The 18,741-nt window shown below is 36.7% G+C and overlaps 1 long non-coding RNA gene across 1 annotated transcript; it reads right to left on the minus strand.

Moving 5' to 3' along the window:
• Nucleotides 1-13,557: 13,557 nt before the first annotated feature.
• LOC120529975 lies at nucleotides 13,558-14,974 on the minus strand. The gene is made up of 3 exons (XR_005633837.1): nucleotides 14,916-14,974; nucleotides 14,327-14,463; nucleotides 13,558-14,068 (listed from the first exon to the last, which is right to left on the minus strand). It is a non-coding gene; the product is annotated as an uncharacterized LOC120529975 (long non-coding RNA).
• Nucleotides 14,975-18,741: the final 3,767 nt, after the last annotated feature.

Here is an 18,741-nt window from a genome sequence, read left to right on the forward strand (position 1 = left end):
TGGCTTGTGGGCGATCATCTCAGTTATATCTCAGTCTAGCCAGACTGCTTTCAACACTGCAAATGAACATTTATTTCACACATCTATCCATTAAATAGAAAAAAAGTTTTCTGACTTGAATGTATTTCCTTTTAGTTTAAGCTCTGAACTGTTTTGTGGGTTATTTACTCCTTAGTTGAAAGAGAAGAGCAAGATTCATTTCATCATGTCTCTTTAAAAGTCTGAATTCTTGCATTAGTTTTGCAGGAAAACTGTTTTCCTCACAACTTAAGTACTTTAGATCAGTAAAGTAAAGGTAGTGGGCCTTCAACTACAAAGCAGATGATTCATGACCCACCTCTGACTTATTGCATGGCCCCAATTTTAACCTACCTATTGTGGGATGACTGGAAGTCATATTTGGCCTTTCCAAAAATTTTAAATATAACAATATATTGTTAGCATATTTAATGTGTATTCCTGTTGAAGGACATGGGAAGAATTGTCTCCTAGATCAGGAGTTTGTAAATTCAGTCCTGGAGGGCTACAGTGGCTGCAGCTTCTTGTTCCAACCCAACTTCTTAATGAAATAAGTCAGTTATTATTGTGGAAGCACTTATTGCTCAAGCAGCGTTTTTACACTTCATTTTAGTGGTCTCGCTTGTTAAGGTTTTGCCACCTTTAATTGCTTATTTTAATCTTAAACAGTTGCATTCACAGTTTTTAATTGCTCCTTAAAAGTAATGAGATGAAAATGACAAAGGAATCAGCATTAGCTTCTGTCAGTTAACACTTGTGTGAATTCATCATGAACTATCTAGTTTAATGTAATATTTGGGAGGAAACGGAAGAGAACAATGTGAAGGACTGAGAATTACTAATCTGTTTTAGGCTACACATCATTTGGATGATTTATTTGAAAAGGAAAAATCTGTAATATAAGAATGACCTGACTTGGAAGAATGAAGATGAAAACAATAAAGTTAAATAAGATCTGTTATTGGCAAGGATTAGTGTCTAATTAAGCCTTCATGTTGGAACAATAACCTGCAGCCACTAGGGCTATTCAGGACTGACCCCGTTCTACATCGGGGTAAGCAACAGTGGTCCTGGAGGGCCACAGTGGCTGACGGTTTTTGTCCCAACGTGATTACTTATTTAGACACTAATCCTTACCAATAACAGATCTAGCTTGTTAGTATTCTCATTCCGCCATGTCAGGTCATTCTTATGTCGTATATTTTTTACTTTCCAAGGATATCATCCAAATGGTTTGTAGCCTGAAGCAGACAAGTAATTCTCAGTCCTTCTTTTCTTTCTCTTCAGTTCACTTCTAAATATTTTATTAAATCAGATACTCAACTGTAAATGGAAAAAAGTCACATGGAGAATTAATGGTCTTAATTAGGTCTTTGTCATATACATCCTATTGATAATAAGAAGCCATTAAAATCAATGAACGCAACTGCTTAAGACTAAAATAAGCAATTAAGGGTAGGAAGTTGAAACAAGTGTGACAACAAACATGAAGCATAAGAATGTTGCTTGAGCAATAAGTGCTTTATCAGCAATAATCGACTTCTCATTAAGAAGTTGGGTTGGAACAAAACCCTGCAGCCACTGTGGCCCTTCAGGACTGACTTTGCAGACCCCCTTGGTTTCGACCCAGTTCTTTGGGACTGCCATTCCTGCATGTTTTAGTCCAACAAGTTTCACATTTTTTAATCGTTCTCTAGTTGAGTTGTCCTGTATACTCTCTCATTCTAAGAAATTATGAAATATTTGCATTTCTGAAAAAAATTTAAATATTTTGTTTTCCATTGCCCTTTTCTTTTTAATTTACCCTTTTCATTAGAGTTTGTTCTCTTAATTATATAGAAATGCTGAAAGCATTGAATGCTATAAGGGAGCAAAAACTTCAGTGTCACATTCGTTGGTCTGCTCATTCCTAAGAAATGTTTAACGAGTAGATACAGTAAATAAAAATAGCACTGAAGTCATTGTTCTCCTTTAATAGTTAATGTTGTTTGCACCTGCATTGCCCCATGTCAACGATCAACATTTGGATACAATTAAGGGGGCAAACTCTAGTGAAACAGTGAAAGAAAAGTTGACATTTACAGCTATATTTTAACTAAGAATAAAAAACATTTAAGAACCTCTGAGAAGCCACACAACTAAAGTATGAGATGAATTAAAAGTGAGAAGGATGTAAACTATTTATTAATAATTATTTATTAATAATTTCACTAATACATGTTAGAGAGTAGTAAAAACCACACTTTTTACTTAAAATAATCAGAGAAATGATTTATGGTTTGAACTCTTAACCCCTCCATTATTAACTCCATCCAGTCAACTTCACTTTGTCCTTTCTGTCTCTGACTATATGGGCACAGTGTATTATCCAAATATGAAGAAAAAACAAATCTCTAAAAATATAAGAACTTTAAAAAACAACACTACAGCGTGCATCATACATTTTTTATACATGCACAAAATTCTCATCCCAAATGTGTCTCATTTCTAGAGAATTAATAAAAAATAAAGTTATAGATAGCCCTTGAACCGAGAGGTCAACTGTCTATTTGAGTTTAATGAATTTGGAGAAATGCCTTTTGATTTTAAAACATATTTGAAAAATTCCACTGAAAACAGACAAACCTCTTACCTGAAACAGCTGAATCATACTCAAGCCAGGGATTCATTTAGTTCGAATTAAAGTTTTTGGACAGTAGAGAAGCCACCATGTCTGAAAAGCATAAGACGAGCATCTTCTAACTTCAGTGCAAGAGGTCAATCCATTTATTCCAAGCAGAGGAATACCCCGTTTTAAAAGGAGTAATACAAACCAGTCTTCACTCAAGTGCAACTATCACTGCACAAAAACAGCACACTGCACTCACTGCACCACCACCCCCTGATCAAAGCACCATGCAGTTACTACATTGATTGATTGATTGAAGGTCAGAGGTCCACATGACTATCCTAGTCTAATTCTTCCACGTGAAGCCTGAAAACCATGAAGATTGATTCAGTTAATTTATGTGAGGTAGAGGGGCTGGGCAGTCTCATGGCCTCTGAACCCCTGCAGATTTTGTTTTTTTTTTCTCCAGCTCTCTGGAGTTTTAATTTTGTTTGTTTTGTTTTTTCTCTCCTCCTCATCTGTAAGTTATAATTCCAAACAAGTATATGTTTCGTATTCCCTCCTCCATGAAGCTTCCCACAAAACTCTCCCAATTATCTAACTGACCTGTCCCCATCCAGTTCCTACATTGATGGCTTGAAGGTCAGAGGTCCTCATGACCATCACAGTCTAATTCTTCCACGTGAAGCCTGAAAACCACGAGGACTGAAGTAGTTCATTTATGTGAGGTAGAATGCCTAGAGGGGGCTGGGCGGTCTCGTGGCCTCTGAACCCCTGCAGATTTTAGTTTTTTTTTTTTCTCCAGCCCTCTGGAATTTTTTTTTGTTTGTTTTGTTTTTTCTGTATTGGCCATTGGACCTTACTTAATCTTTACTACTTAGTATTGACGAATCTTATTTTTATATTTTTCTTTCTTCATCTTGTAAAGCACTTTGAGCTACATCATTTGTAAGAAAACATACTATATAAATAAATTTTGTTATGTTTTTCACATCATTGTGATTTCATTTGTTATTGTTTTTGCTGTCAGGCACCACCATTTTGAGTCGCATTGTCTATGCTGATATATTTCAGCAGATGCTTATAGGAACTATGCATAACAGTATCACATAAATGGTATTGACAATAAAAGCCAATAGTTCAGACATCCTAGTTTTGGAATGAAACTCTTTGAGGATAGTGATTTTGTAAGGCATATTGATTGGTTTATGACTTTTTGCTATTTATTCTAAAACTATCCTTAACAGTTTTGATTTTTGTCAGTTTTTTATTCTTCTTCATAGTATTTAACCTTTGCCTCTGCGAAGAGAACATTTTGCCACTTACCCTTAAGCATTTTTATCTCCTGGTTGGTTTATTTCATTTTTGCCTAAGGGCATACTCTATTTCAATAATATCGTTACAGTCTTAATGCCACTACTCTAGTTGGTACAGTATATTAACACATACTACAGGGCATGGATGCAACTATATTGGGTCACTTTTGACAATAAGAGGAAATCTCAGCTACAACCATGGAAACTCATCCACACATTTTTAAACCGTCAAATTTTTTTTTTGAGTCATTTAAGGGATGTGAGTAATGAGAAAATATCAACTGTGTGAGAAGTCCTTTGACCAAACACTCACTAATTTAATATTAATATATCTGGATTTTCAGAAACATGAAAGAACATATTGATTTTTGGGGAAACAAAAATTCTGTCCACCAGTGATGCTTCAGTTGAGTACTTTGAAATGGTCTCAGATGCTCAAAAAATACCTTTATTTTACAGTTGGCCTGAATATTCTTCAGCAGAACAATGGGGTCTTCTTTTTTATGGCAATCCATTCTTCCAAACTCACCACAACAGTTGTACAGAAGTCTGTCTCTGATGCCTTCCTGCCTCCCCAAATACATTCTTCTTATTATTTGCTTAAGGTTGACATTCCCTAATTCTTTACCATCCACCTACCTTAAGCTAAGTGTAGAGGTCCAGCATCCTTCTAGACATTTTTTCAGCTGTTTCAAATGAGTTCTTGTTGACTAATCATGTCCTTGCATTTGCTTAATTTCCAGAAAGCCAGCTGCCTTATGATCTCACCAGTTATTTAGATGAATTTACATGTCTCCATACAAGTGTCAGCTGTTTACATGCCTGCTTTCCTATCAGATATCCGACTGACTGATGTTTAGTTTTCCACTTAAGTTATCCTCTAGTCCAGGGGTTCCCAACTCCGATCCTGGAGGACCACAGTGGCTGCAAGTTTTCATTCTAACCCTTTTCATAATTAGTGCCTGTTTTTACTGATTTAACTTCTTCTGAATGATGAAAACTCAGACCCCTTAATTTTTTTCTTTTTTCTCAATTAGCTGCCAAACAATAATGCGATACAAAATGTGCCAAAACATGACCATCAAACTGTGTTCATCATACAATATCTAAAATAAAGAAAGATGAAGGTCTCAGGAATGTTGATCTGTTCAGGTCCCTAAAACATTTAACACTACTCCTAGAAAAGTGAAAATCAACAATTTCGTTAAATGTATGCTATTGCACCATGAGAGCAGCATCAAGCCATGGAATTAAAGAATGGGTTTAATTAACAACAAGACTTGGCACCTCATTAAGCAACTGGTTGGAGTTTGAGGCCCTGACTTAGTTGGTCTTCTGTTGGCTCACTTACTTCACATTTCTTTTCTGTTTGGGTGTCATTTAAGGAAAGAAATTATGTAAGAGGAACAATGAAGAAATTCAGGGGAACAAATCTTAAAAAACAAGTCATTGAAAATCAATGGTAAATGAGTTAAATAGCAACAGAAACAGGCCACTAATTAAGAAAAGGGTTAGAATGAAAACCTGCAGCCACTGGTGCTCTCCAGGAATGGTTGGGGACCCCTACTCTAGTCAATCTCCAAGTTCCAATGTTCAGAATGAAACATTTGAGGACAGAGATAATAAAAGTACAGACTTTTTTAATCCTGCTGGGTTATTACTACATAACATTTTTAGGCTACTTGTCAAACACATTACCTTAGATAAAACTGGCTAGGCTGACTACTAGTTCACTGAGCCAAACTAGGAATTTCTTTCAATGCAAATTTGATTGGATTGATCTTGCAAGAGAACTTCAAAAAACCACAGGTGTCTTCTGTAAATCATAGCGTAACATTCTAAATACAACAGCAACACATTGTTTAAATGTTTTTCTGCCTTTCAACAAAGGCTGTGTAACTGTAAGTAAACTCAAGACTGAGCTGACAAATCAGCCGTACTTCAGTGGAGCCATTGGATTGACATTACATAAAATCACACGTAGTAATTCACTAAAGTGCAAGTATTTTCCATAATAATACTTTTTCATAATATGAGATGCTTAATGATCTCTTAGATATTTATGGGAAATATTCGTCCATCCATTCATCTAATTCATTATTTTCAGGATTGCACAGTGACAGAGCCTGTTCTGGCAGTATTGGGCATAAGCCTGTGCCAGTCCATTTTAGATTACAGTGATTATTATTTTGATAATGCTAATGTTTCTGAGTGTTCTGAAAGTCAAATAATATAGCTGTAAAACTAAATAAAATGTGACTGATTTTGTAACATCTTGGAATATTTCATGGGGTATTGTATAGAAAACATAACCCCACTATCATTCAAGGTCTTATACAGTAAAAGATCCTCTGAAAGCAGCTCTCCTGTATTCATGTCATTAACACAATAGTGATAGGCTTTGTGAAAGGCTGTCTAGTAGATACTTTTATACCTTTCACAAACCAGCTACAATACAATTTACAAAGAAAAAGATTTATGTTTAAGATACAGACTGTATGTGGAAAGCTGACTTAGTGGGCTTAAGGAATTTAGCCAAACAATATAAAGCTTGTTTGGCCAAAGTGTTGTGCTGATTTCCTTTCCAGCTTTCGCTTGACATCAGATATTAGGCAGTAAAAAAAATAGTTATCACATTGGTCTTCAAAAATTGTTTTGACATTAGGAACATTGAAATAAGATCAAACAAGAACAAAGGAGCAACAGTAGTTAAATAAGATTACTGTGATGCTGCTTTTCAGACCTGCCAAGCATTGTATGCACAATTAAAACAAGGACAGAATGTAACAGAATCCAGGCATTATGAACGTTATTACATAACCCAGACTTGAAATGGCTTACCTTGATTACCTTGCTCCACTGTGATATAATTTACATGAACTTCTTGGAATATATTACATAATTTTCAGAAGGATTTTACAGCTTCTGAAATCATAAAACCATACCTTAAATCAGAGGGACTGCACAAGACGTGATCGCTGCATCAATGTCAAGTGAAATACTCTTAGTAGAGGCGGACAATTAGGTGGGTGCTGGACTGTGGCCATGTACTGAGACTTTAATCAAAAACATATGGTACTTGGATTTTATAAAATATATTCTCCACAATTCAATTGAAGCTTTGTGTTAACAAAAAATAAAACCAAGAAACAATATTTAAACTGCAACGCCTTTTGTACACAGAATAAATCAAACTGGAATTGGATTTGTTTCTTGTGCTTTATACTTGAAGGTCCTCCACTCTGATTAACAACTGGATTTGAATAATACTCGTTCACCTTATAAGCAAGATTATCAAAGTCAATAGAAGCAATATCACAGCAAATGTTAGTGTTGGGTTTGTCAGCTATCTGATAGCCAGTTTATCTTTCCCTACAAATGTTATCAATTGTTACCTGTACAGAGAATTTGTACAGCCACTGGTAAAAGCAGAATATCTTTATAAAGACATTGAAAATTTAATAGAAACACACACATACCCAACATGATTAAGTTTAAAGCACTAATAATTACGTGAAGTCCTAAATGCATGTCTTGTGAGTTTATGATTATATATAAAAAACACATCATTTGTTGAAACATTTTAATTCTACGTTACTGGGGTAAGAGTAGCTAACTTTCACAAATTATCAATGTTTTATTCTTTTATTTTCTTTTTATTTGTATTTATTTTCTCACTTTGTATATAGCTAGTAGTCAGTGAAGATGTTGTGCTGCCATTTGGGAACAGGTTACTAAGAAATGGGCCCTTGCTGAGGGTCGTGTCCCACATTTGTGTGTAGAAGACCTCACAGTAGCCATATACTGCACTGTATATAAGAGTGAGTCACACGCTTAGAAACCATCAGCACTCCGTTTCAAAAGGAAACATTTAAGCTGCTGAAACTTTTACTTTTTTTTTAAATTTATTTTGTTTTGTCATCTTGTCCTTTTGATTTGGTAACAGATTACAGGCCTTTTGGTAATAATCTCTGCCTGACTGACCATTCTTTATCTTTGCGCTTTGAAATGTCACACACGTGCGCATGGGAGCCAGCTAAAGGGCCTGAAAGAGGGTAATTTCACACCAGACTAGGAGATAGTGGAGTGTGCTGTTCCTTTCTCTCTTTCCACTGCAGAGCGGTTATGGGAAATTCCGCCTGGTCCTGATTACGTCACTTCCGGTTGTGGCACCAATGAAGCCACTTCTGATTCCAGGCCTGATGACACCACTTCTGACTCCGGGCCCGATGACCCCAATTCCGTTTCAGGCCCTACTGATGTCACTTCCTCTACTTTCCACTAAAACCGCCATCTTTGCCTCATCAAGACAGTTCTGTTTTAGACTCAAACCTGTACACAACTGTACACTCATTTAAACAATTTTGCAGCTGGGAACAATTATATGGGTGGCTGCCCCAAACCTTTTGTGGTTCTTTTTCTCATCATTGACAGAACGTATTTTCTAATAAGTCTTACAAATGGACCAGATAAGTCACAGCACACACTCTTTAGCCCTTATGTGCATTAACAAGTATGCACAGTAAAAAATCATAACATCATTTTTCTCACTTTCACAAGTTAAATTCTTCAATTAAATTTCCAAACACACTTTCTGGTAGCCAGTCAGTACTAAGTGTAAAACAAAAATGAACATGGGTACAAAGTTAGTCCATTGCAGGATATGTTCATGGATACATCCATGCTCAATCAAACATGGCCAACTTATTTTCACTAAATAACCTAATATGCATTATTTTTGGGTATTGAGGAATTAATGAAAAACCCAGAATAATACCAGAGAATGTGCAAACTCCACACAGATGATAAACTTGGCAGGAAGCAAGCCATGGTCTGTGGAGGTATCACAAATTTGAATTAGCCTGAGCCACCTTAATGTAAGGTGTAATGTTTTACTACATGGGGTTGAAGTATATAGTTAACAAGAATAGTTGCATCAGATATTTGAAATATGAAAATGTGTGCTTCAGTTTAAATGTTTAAAGTCTAAATATGTTCGATTGCAATAACAATTTGTAATTTTTCACCCTTTGATTGAGCTCTATAGAGGACTAGATCCCTAGTAAAGGATTAAAAACAAAATTATATTCATAATTACATTTATGTTTCAAATTTGATATTTTGAGCTTCTGACTAGTAGAGGCCTACAATCACCAATAAAGAATCAAATATCAAAAATATTATAATATTCATGATCAGCGACCTCAGATGCTCATTTTTTCAAGTTTTGTGAACCCCTTGGGTCAGTTCAGTGGTTCTCAAGCTGCGAGGTGGGCCCCCCAGGGGGGTGCGAAGTAACAAAAAGGGGAGTGCGAAGATATGAACAAAAGAAAACAGGAATCAAAAATATGAAAAATACATCTATTGAAATCAAAACAAATTAACTTAAACTACATTCTGATACTAGGAAAAAAAATAGAGTTAGATTAATGTCGATAAAAGTTAAGTAGGTATAATAAAATATGCATCTATGATATATCATTAATTAAAAAATGAACAACTTGGTATTAGTGGGCTTCTTTCAAAAAAACGTTAGGAGGGCTTAAAACTGTTATGAAAACTGGGGTTGCAAATGCTTAAAGGTTGAGAAACGCTGGGTCAGTTGATGTGGTATGCACAACTGCAAAGTCCTTCTAATCATTTTAGTTGAAGACGCTTATTGGTTTATTCTTTATCATAAGGATGTAATTTCCTGCAGAAAATATGGTCAAAAATAGGGTTTTTCAGGTGAAGAGGGCCAAGAATAGGGGGTAACCACAAAAGGGTTAATGTCTTTCATAACTATGCATCAAGACGTGTTGAATGGCTTATCACATGTGGGGCTTTTCTCATACTGGTGAGTCAGTGATGCAGTGCAAAAAACCTGAAATGATGTCACAGCATTTGTAAGTAATTCTTTGGAACACAATAAATGGCCAGAGGTCAATATTGCTTTGTTAATGTCCTCACTTATCATGTCATGCCTGATTCTTTTTTAATTTTAACATTGTTGAAGAGCCTGTTTTTAATCGAACCAGGCATGGGTCATTTGTCTGCACCCTGAGGAAAAACTATAACCTGTAGTGTCTTTTGCACATTCCCTCTGTACATCAGTTAATATGACACTTTTAAAGTAATTAAAGAAAAACTTAATAGCCACAAAATGCTTTAAAACGCTACTGTAATGGTCACTAAGTGAAAATATAAAAATATTTTAGTTGAATTAAAAATCAAAAATGTTTTGAAATATTTCATCTTGTCATTCTGCAGACCCTCCGGAAATGACCCTCTATCTGCCACAGCCAGGTGTTACGTGGGTGACCCCTTGGCCTGGTCCAATCACTCGGGTCCCCAACAATGAGGATCTTACGAGCCAGGTCACCCTCAGGGAAATGAGCCACATGGCTGTAGTGCCGTAACTGACACTCCCTCACAATGCAGGTAATGTGCCTCATTCAGGACTCCATGAGCAACCGCTTATTCAACACAAAGTCAAACCAACTGTACCCATAGATTTTTCGGACAGACACAGTACCAAGGAGTCCAGTCTTCATCTCAGGTCACTGGATAGCGTCCATGTCTCGCAACCATATAGCAAGACAGGAAGCACCAGGACTCTATAGACTTGGACCCTCGTCTTTTTGCATAGATATCGGGAGCGCTACACACCCCTTTCCAGCGACCTCATGACTCCCCATTCTCTCCTAATCCGTCTACTGACTTCATAGGAAGAGTCACCAGAAACATGAATGTCACTGCCAAGGTAAGTAAACCTCTTAACAAAGTCGACACTCTCTCCGCAAACAGACACACTGCTGATGGCTGTGCCCAAGAGGTCATTAAAGGCCTGGATCTTGGTTTTTATCCAGGACACTCGCAAGCCCAGACACTCAGACTCCTCGCTCAGTCTATTGAGCACCCCGATCAGAGCCTCATTGACTCCACGAAGATCACTGCATCGTCAGCAAAGTCAAGATCCATGAACCTTTCTTCACCAACAGATGCCCAACAGTCGCTGGACCCCATGACCTTGCCCAACACCCAGTCCATAAAAGCTTTGAACGGAGTAGGAGCAACAACACACTGCTGACAAACCCCAGAAAAACCTGGGAAAAGTGCAGAGGTCCTGCCTCCACTCTGCACAGCACTCACAGTGCCAGTGTACAGGCCACCCAAACAATATGCATAAAGAAAAAAATACAATTTCTCAATTGTAATAAATAAATGAATGCCTCGTTTTTGTACAGTAACTTCATTTTTTAAGAACCTGTAGACATTTATAATCCAAGCATTACAGCCTGATAGTGTGTATATTACTTAGAGAAGGTCTATTGGTTAAAATGTTTTTCTTCATTTACAGATAGATCTCCACACATTCATTTCCAGAGAATCAATTCTAACTGCACTAAAGGATAGAATGTTGTATAATATTTTTTTAATATTGCTATTATTTCCTCATAGTACTTCAGTTTGAAAGTATGGGCAAACTTGAAAGGTTACTGATAATTATTAAGTATATGCTCTCTGATTTGGTAAGAAACTTTCTCTGCTACAGAGTTACTTCTAATTGTGGTAAAATGCGCTCCAAGAGTTTTACATTTTTCAATTAATGATCCCTATGACAATTTTAATTGTACACTGTATTATGAAATGTTAGACACTTTCTTTTTAAAAACACTTTTCTGAAGACATAAATTTAAATTTTCAGTTTGATCATTCAAGATGTAAAACCTTGGCAAGCTTCATAGTTTATCAATCTGTAGTAACCTGAGTCTTAGGATAAAATACCTTTTTTTATACAGAATAAAATGCTTTTACATGAAATATTATGAAGGAAATAGTGTATAATACAGCATGTTTTTGGGTTTAAAAATATTAATCCTTAATCTCCTTTTTCTTTTGCTATTTTAATAGCACCTTTTATATAATAGACACTGTATTTTTTGGGAATAGGTACTGTATCAAAAGAGGCAGGCAAATGCTGCGTTTCATTTACCTTGGAAGTCAGATGTCAGAGCTGGAAATGACGTCACACCCGAGTTGACTGCTCTCCAATAAAACCGTTAGAAAAACAATATGGACACTTCCGGGAAAAACTTTGTTGTTCTTGAGCTTTCGGCATACGGACAACAACTGAACAATGCAACACAAACATAGCAACACATCCACAGATAGAGATTGGACAGTATTGTGTGTATGACTGATTTAATGAGACACAAACAGACAGAAGCGCTAATACGCAGTAAAATACTATTTGTTTTCACTAAAGCTTGTGGTGTACATCACCATTTTGAATTGATGTAATAATCTGAAGTTGAGCATACTAAGACAAAACAGTCCTGGTTTTCTGAGAGGAAATATAAATTGTGGGGGCATTCCAGTTGAAAATTCCAAATAGGACCTGGGAAATTCCACCTCCCTAGTTCAAGTGGAACACGGCATTTAACTTATCATTCCTGTTCATCAGTAAGAAAAGAGCTTTCTTTGTTTAACTATCTTGTGTTTTATTTCCTAATTTCCTTAGATTCATTATTTGTAAGATAATGTATCAAAAGCACAAGTCAAACTACAAAGATAACATAATTTATTTAAACACAATAAAAATATAAAAATAAAATGTCACAGATATATTAAAATAATGCTATCAATCATTACTACAACATTGTTAAATACAACAGCACTATATTGATGACAAATTTTTGTTCCATTTCTGAATATGAAAAAAATAGTCAGTCCTAATGTGAGCAAAATTACCCACATACAGCATATGTTTAACTTTCCATTTAATCCTGAGCAGTTATTGAATGTATTTTAGCTTGAAAATATAAGGAAATGCAAGATAAAGTACCATTTGCCTTTTTGAGTATATCAATATGGATAAAGTACGTATCTTGCATCTTGTCTATTTAGCACAGTTATCAGATTGGGCTTAAAATATGCTTAAAGAAAAACATGGTGATCCATTTTATAAAACGAGTTAAAGATCAAGTTTTAAAGTTGATCAAATTTTAAAGCAGTTATCGATATGTCACTTTGTTCTTAGTATAAAGAGTTTTTTTAATCAATATATTGCATCAATTTCAAAACCAGTTCTTTATTCAGGGTGGTGGGCAGCCAGAGCCTTAAAATATTGAGAATTTAGAATATGGAAATTTTTAGCTGTTTTATACAGAGTGTGTGGAATTAGCCTAATTGTTTAACCTCTGGCTTTGATTAGAATGTATTAGTTTTGGATAAGCTGCTTGTATAGAGAATTTAAACTTATGTATTAATCTATCCTCAATCAAGGTAAAGCAAACGTGTTGTATTAGCCAGCTTTAGGTTATGTAAGAGTTAATTATTATAGGCTCATTTGCCTGCTTGTTCGGATAGTAGCATGATAAGTCAAGGACATGTGACGATGGGGGTCTGCTCCATGCTCCCACTTCCTCTTTGGGTGCTCTTGAACCCGACACCATTGGTAATGTAACAGGATGAGCTGGACAATTAGGACACCAAACGAAAGCAAGGGGAAAGGTGCAAAGTGCAAACAGTGGTTTTATTTAAAACCAACAAAACAAATCCAAAGTGTTCAAATGGTGCAGTGCAATCAAATGTCCATAAATAAATAATCCATTAAAAACAAGTGGTCCAAAGTGGAGGTTAAAATAATTCCAATAAATAATTCCATTAAAAATGAGGTTAAAAACAAGGGCAGGAAGTAGTTCCCGGTGCCTTCTTTAACTGGTGGCCTCCCATCCGGGCCCTGCACCAAGAGAGTTGCCCAACCTGCAGCTGACCTTCTTCTGTTGGTCTGGTAGCTTGTTGATCCCTGGCTTCATTCAGCTCCTCCAGACCGAGTCTCAGGCTCCCCCAGTGACCAGGGCGCTCCCACTAGGGCTTCCACCTCCCAGGCCTCCGACTCCCGCTGCCTTCTGCGGCAAGCCGTCCTCGAACGTGGTCACTTCTGTAAAACTCAACAGGAGTGACCCAATCCATCTGTCCATGGGTGTCCACTAGGGCACACTTCTCCCAGCTGCCTGTGGTTATTACAACGAGCCTGTTCTCGCTCGCTCACACTGGCTCCTTCACTTCTTGCCTTCTTCTCCATTAACCTCCGTTCTTTTCTTCCTTTCTTTAATCTCTCCCCTCCGCACTCGTGCTCCCACTATATATAATGGGGACATGGCACAGGTGCGGCAATTAATAGCTCCCAGCATCAATTACAGATACAGACGATTCCTCACCTGTGCACTTAAGCGAGGAAACGCCCACACCACATCGTGTCAAAGAACCGCTCCGGCCACACAGCCAAGCCCCCTCTTTAAACCACAATTATTTATTTTAAAACTGGCCATTCTTTCTGAGCCACAGATCCACTATAACACAGGACAGTGCATAATAAGAAAACTTAAGAAAACTTTACCTTATATATGGGTCCTCCTAGCCTTGACTCTAATGGTGAGAAATGATCAGTAAATAAGTTCCAGGCACCTGCACAGGGTACAAAGTAATGATGGCCAGTTTCGGTCAGATGATAGAATTAGGTAATGGTGGGATGACCTAGAAGGAGGAGAATATTTTACATTAATAATAAGAAATCTATTCATATAAAAGGCAAAGCCCTCACTGACTCATCACTAATTCTCCCACTTTCCATATAGGTGGGAAGCTGAAATTTCGTGTGCTCATTCCTTGCAGTGTTTCATGCCCTACTGCAACACCCAAGGGGGGGAAACGGATGTACCCCCTAAACTGTATATATAGATAGGGGAAACGCCTTCTCACTATTTCTGCGACTTCCAATATATGTAAGAAGCCCAACACCGTACTTACAAACGTTAAGTTTAAGTATGGAAGTTGGCTTACACACGGTTTTACACACGGCTATATAGGCGTCGACCCTATATAAAATAAACAAAAGGAACTTTTAATTTTCTTCAGCTGGGGGCTACATCTTCCCCGTTTCCCTCAGCCCTAACACAGTCCCAAAAACAACACACAAAGTAAATCACCCCAAACCACACTCTTTGTCCTCCACTACTCTTCCCAGGCAGCTTTGTCCTCCTCCTCCCAACTCTGGTGTCGGTAGTGGTGACTGTCGGCCTCTTTTATAGCCCACCTGGAAGTGCTGCAGGTGCTCGTTGACCTACTTCTGGCTGCACCTCCGGGTGTGGTTGCGTTTCCGCTCAGATAGGCTCATTAGGCCGTGCAGCTCCTTCTGGCAGTGGCCATGGAGCCCAACAGGAATGAGCTCCGGTGTTCCAAACTATTGGCCCCCGATGTAACCCGGGGGGCTGCCAACAAGTGTTCCGGGAGACGTAGTGTGCATCCCATGACAGGTCCCCCGGATCCAGTTTTAAAGGGGCGTCCCGACCAGGCATGGGTCCCAGCCATCTGCCACACTATATAACATTTCGGATGAAAAGTAATGATTGAACTAGATTGGAAAAATTGACATCTTCACATCACATGAATATTTTTATAACACTGTTCAATGATTGTATGACTGCTAGGTATGGACAAGCCGCATTCAAAGAATAAAATGTATGTAGTCCATTAAAATGTGACAACATTCAAAAAATAAAGAAGATAAAAGAAACTTGAAAATGACTTTCATTTGACCACAGAGTAATCGAAAAGACGAAACCAAACAAAAACTAAAAAGAAAAAATAACCTTCATCATCCATACATTCCTCATTTCTGCTGAGGATTGGGGAGAACCAAAGCTTGTTGTGGCAAACATTTATATAATAAATATACAATAAAATGAATATATGTAATTAAAAGATAAACAATGTTTAAAAACTGATGAAAAACAAGCAAATCTGTGAAAAAATATCTTCTTACATTTAAATAAGAGCAAAGGAGAATGAGAACACGAAACAAAAAACAATTTTTTATGTAAAATGAAAACAAATGTTATAATACATTATAACATCTGTAATGAGTACAAATGTAATGTTAAACCATAATATATAAAAAAGTAATTTATTTTTAATGATCCTATTATGTTCAGAAAATAAAGTAAAATATAATTTACATCATTTTATGCATTTTGAAATTACACTTATTAAATTTCTATAAGAGTTAACAAAACATAATAATTATTTCTGAAACTTGACATTTATTGAAATTCTTTCATAATAAGAAATTATTTTTCTGTTAATTCATCACTCTTATAAATTCTTACATAATTTAAAAGAATAATTTGTTTGCATTGTTAATCTCTTTAAGTAGTGCTATATTAGGAAATCAACACATTCAAAATCAAGGAATTATGAAAAATGAATAATTTAAAATTAGAAAAGTATAAGAGTGTTTGACGCATAATACACATACTTTATACAAAATTAAAACAATAATGGCCACATGAAAATATGAAATCTCTGTCATTATTTTCTCTCCTGTATAGTGTGATAGTTATGAGTTAGGGCAGATGAACATGGACATTCGACCACTGTTTTTAAAATAAAGATATATTCAGCACACTGACTCATGAATGGATTTTTAGTCGGCTCTCTTCTCATGAAAAAAAACAAAACATATAACACTCAAACTCAAATAGATTTTATCCTACAATTAATACCATGATAAAATTAAGATATTTCCTGAACAGCAAAAGCTCTTAATTTTTTAAAAATATTACTTAATAGACCCTAAAAAGATATGTACAAACTCTTCTAAGGTATAATATTGCTCTGCGCCCAAGCATGTTACAGCATGTGCAGAAAGAAAGGTATACGATAAATATATAGTTGCTCTTGAGTAGAACCACAACCCAGAACACAACTAGACAAGAGCAGATGATAAAATTTGATAAAAATTTATTCTGGTGGAATCCAGGCACTTCCAGGCTGGTGGCGTAAGTGCATTGAGAAGGGTGGAGACTACATTGAGAAATGACATTATCAGTTTTGTGAAGGTTTGTTCCATTTTCTAATAAATTATATTATCAAACTTTAGCTTGACTCCCCCTGTATATATACAGTGATCCCTCGCTATATCAAACTTCGACTTTGGCGGCTTCAATCCATCGCGGATTTTAAATGTAAGCATATCTAAATATATATCACGGATTTTTCGCTGGTTCGCGGATTTCTGCGGACAGTGGGTCTTTTAATTCATGGCACATGCTTCCTCAGTTTGTTTGCCCAGTTGATTTCATACAAGGGACACTATTGGCGGATGGCTGAGAAACTACCCAATCAGAGCACGTATTATGTATTAAATAAAACTCCTCAATGATATACGATATGCTTCCCGCGTGGCGCTTCGCACACTTCAAAGCTCTAACAGCCCGTATTGATTTTTGATTGTTTGCTTTTCTCTCTCACTCTCTCTGACAATCTCTGCTCCTGACGGAGGGGGTTTGAGCAGAGGGGCTGTTTGCTTAGAAGATACAGACCCGCCTGTAAAAAATGCTGAAAGACTACCTTCACATTGATCCCTTCAGTGCGGCTGCTTTATGGCGGTGCTTCCCATACTTAAAAGCCCAACAGCCCTATTGATTTTTGATTACTTTTCTCTCTCTCTCTGACATTCTCTGCTCCTGACGGCACTCCTTTGAAGAGGAAGATATGTTTGCATTCTTTTAATTGTGAGAAAGAACTGTCATCTCTGTCTTGTCATGGAGCACAGTTTAAACTTTTGACTAAAGGAAGTTAATTCATGTCTAGAGGGTTCTAATAATGTTAAAAAACGTATTTGGAAGGTCATAAACAGGTTTTCTATGCTCTAACTGCAAAAATATTAGATTTATTAATAAGGAATCCTACTTTGTGGAAATTCATTTATCTGTCTGGAGCGGATTAACCGCGATAAACGAGGGTTTACTGTATAACTGTGCGGAGAATATTTATAAACAGTGTGGGAGAGTTTCTAAGGGCTTAAAATATATAAAAATAACCATACAAACATATGGTTTCTACTTCGCGGATTTTCACCTATCGCGGGAGGTTCTGGAACGTGACCCCCGTGATCGAGGAGGGATTACTGTATTGTCACACATGCGCTCCTCGATCAACTCAGCTGAGGTAAGCACCCAAACAAGAGGGGGTGCTATTGTTAACAGTCTTCTCCTTTTTCCACAGCCCAGAAAGCATATCCAGTGAGGGCAAAAAGCCCAACAGTAAGTTCAGAAGAAACTCCTGTCCTTTCCAGTCCCGAGGTCACAACAAGTAGAACCCCAGGAAAGTAGTGCTGTCTTGAGAGGACCACAGAGGAGAGAGGAGCTTGGATAAGCCATTATGTGTTATATAAGAGATTTCTGCTACAACCATTTCAGTTTTTTTGAAGCCTGTGTTCATTATGGTTGGGATTGTACAGTATGTGGTAACATTTTTTCCGTTCATTTGAGTAAGAAGTAAACGAGGTTACCGGGGTGGTACCCCAATTTCTCTCATTGAATTGTCTGCTTTCTGGCCAAGGATCACAAGATATATGTGGGTTTTGTGTGCGTGCATATATGTACAGTATATATAAATACATAGTTTATTTAAATTTGACTCAATTCAAACAAAATTGCGTTATATATATTTAAATAACACAAATGGTGTTTGGTATGAATGTAAGAATTGTTCACTTGGAAAAAAAAAGTGAAAATTAACATTGTTCCAGGGTGTTCACTATATACAGTACCCAAACCCAGGTTCCTCCTGTTAGTCAGAATTAAAAGTGATGTTAGTATGTACACTACAAAATAAACATACATGAAATGATGCTAATATTATGCAAATAAGTCCTTTGGAAGGAATTCTGTGAAATTAAAATGACACTGAAGTACAAAATTAACAGGCTTATTAGAAATGTTTACAGCCGTAAATCACAGATATTGAAAG

This window comes from Polypterus senegalus, chromosome 5 (assembly GCF_016835505.1).
Source record: "Polypterus senegalus isolate Bchr_013 chromosome 5, ASM1683550v1, whole genome shotgun sequence".
Classification (NCBI taxonomy): Eukaryota; Metazoa; Chordata; class Cladistia; order Polypteriformes; family Polypteridae; genus Polypterus; species Polypterus senegalus.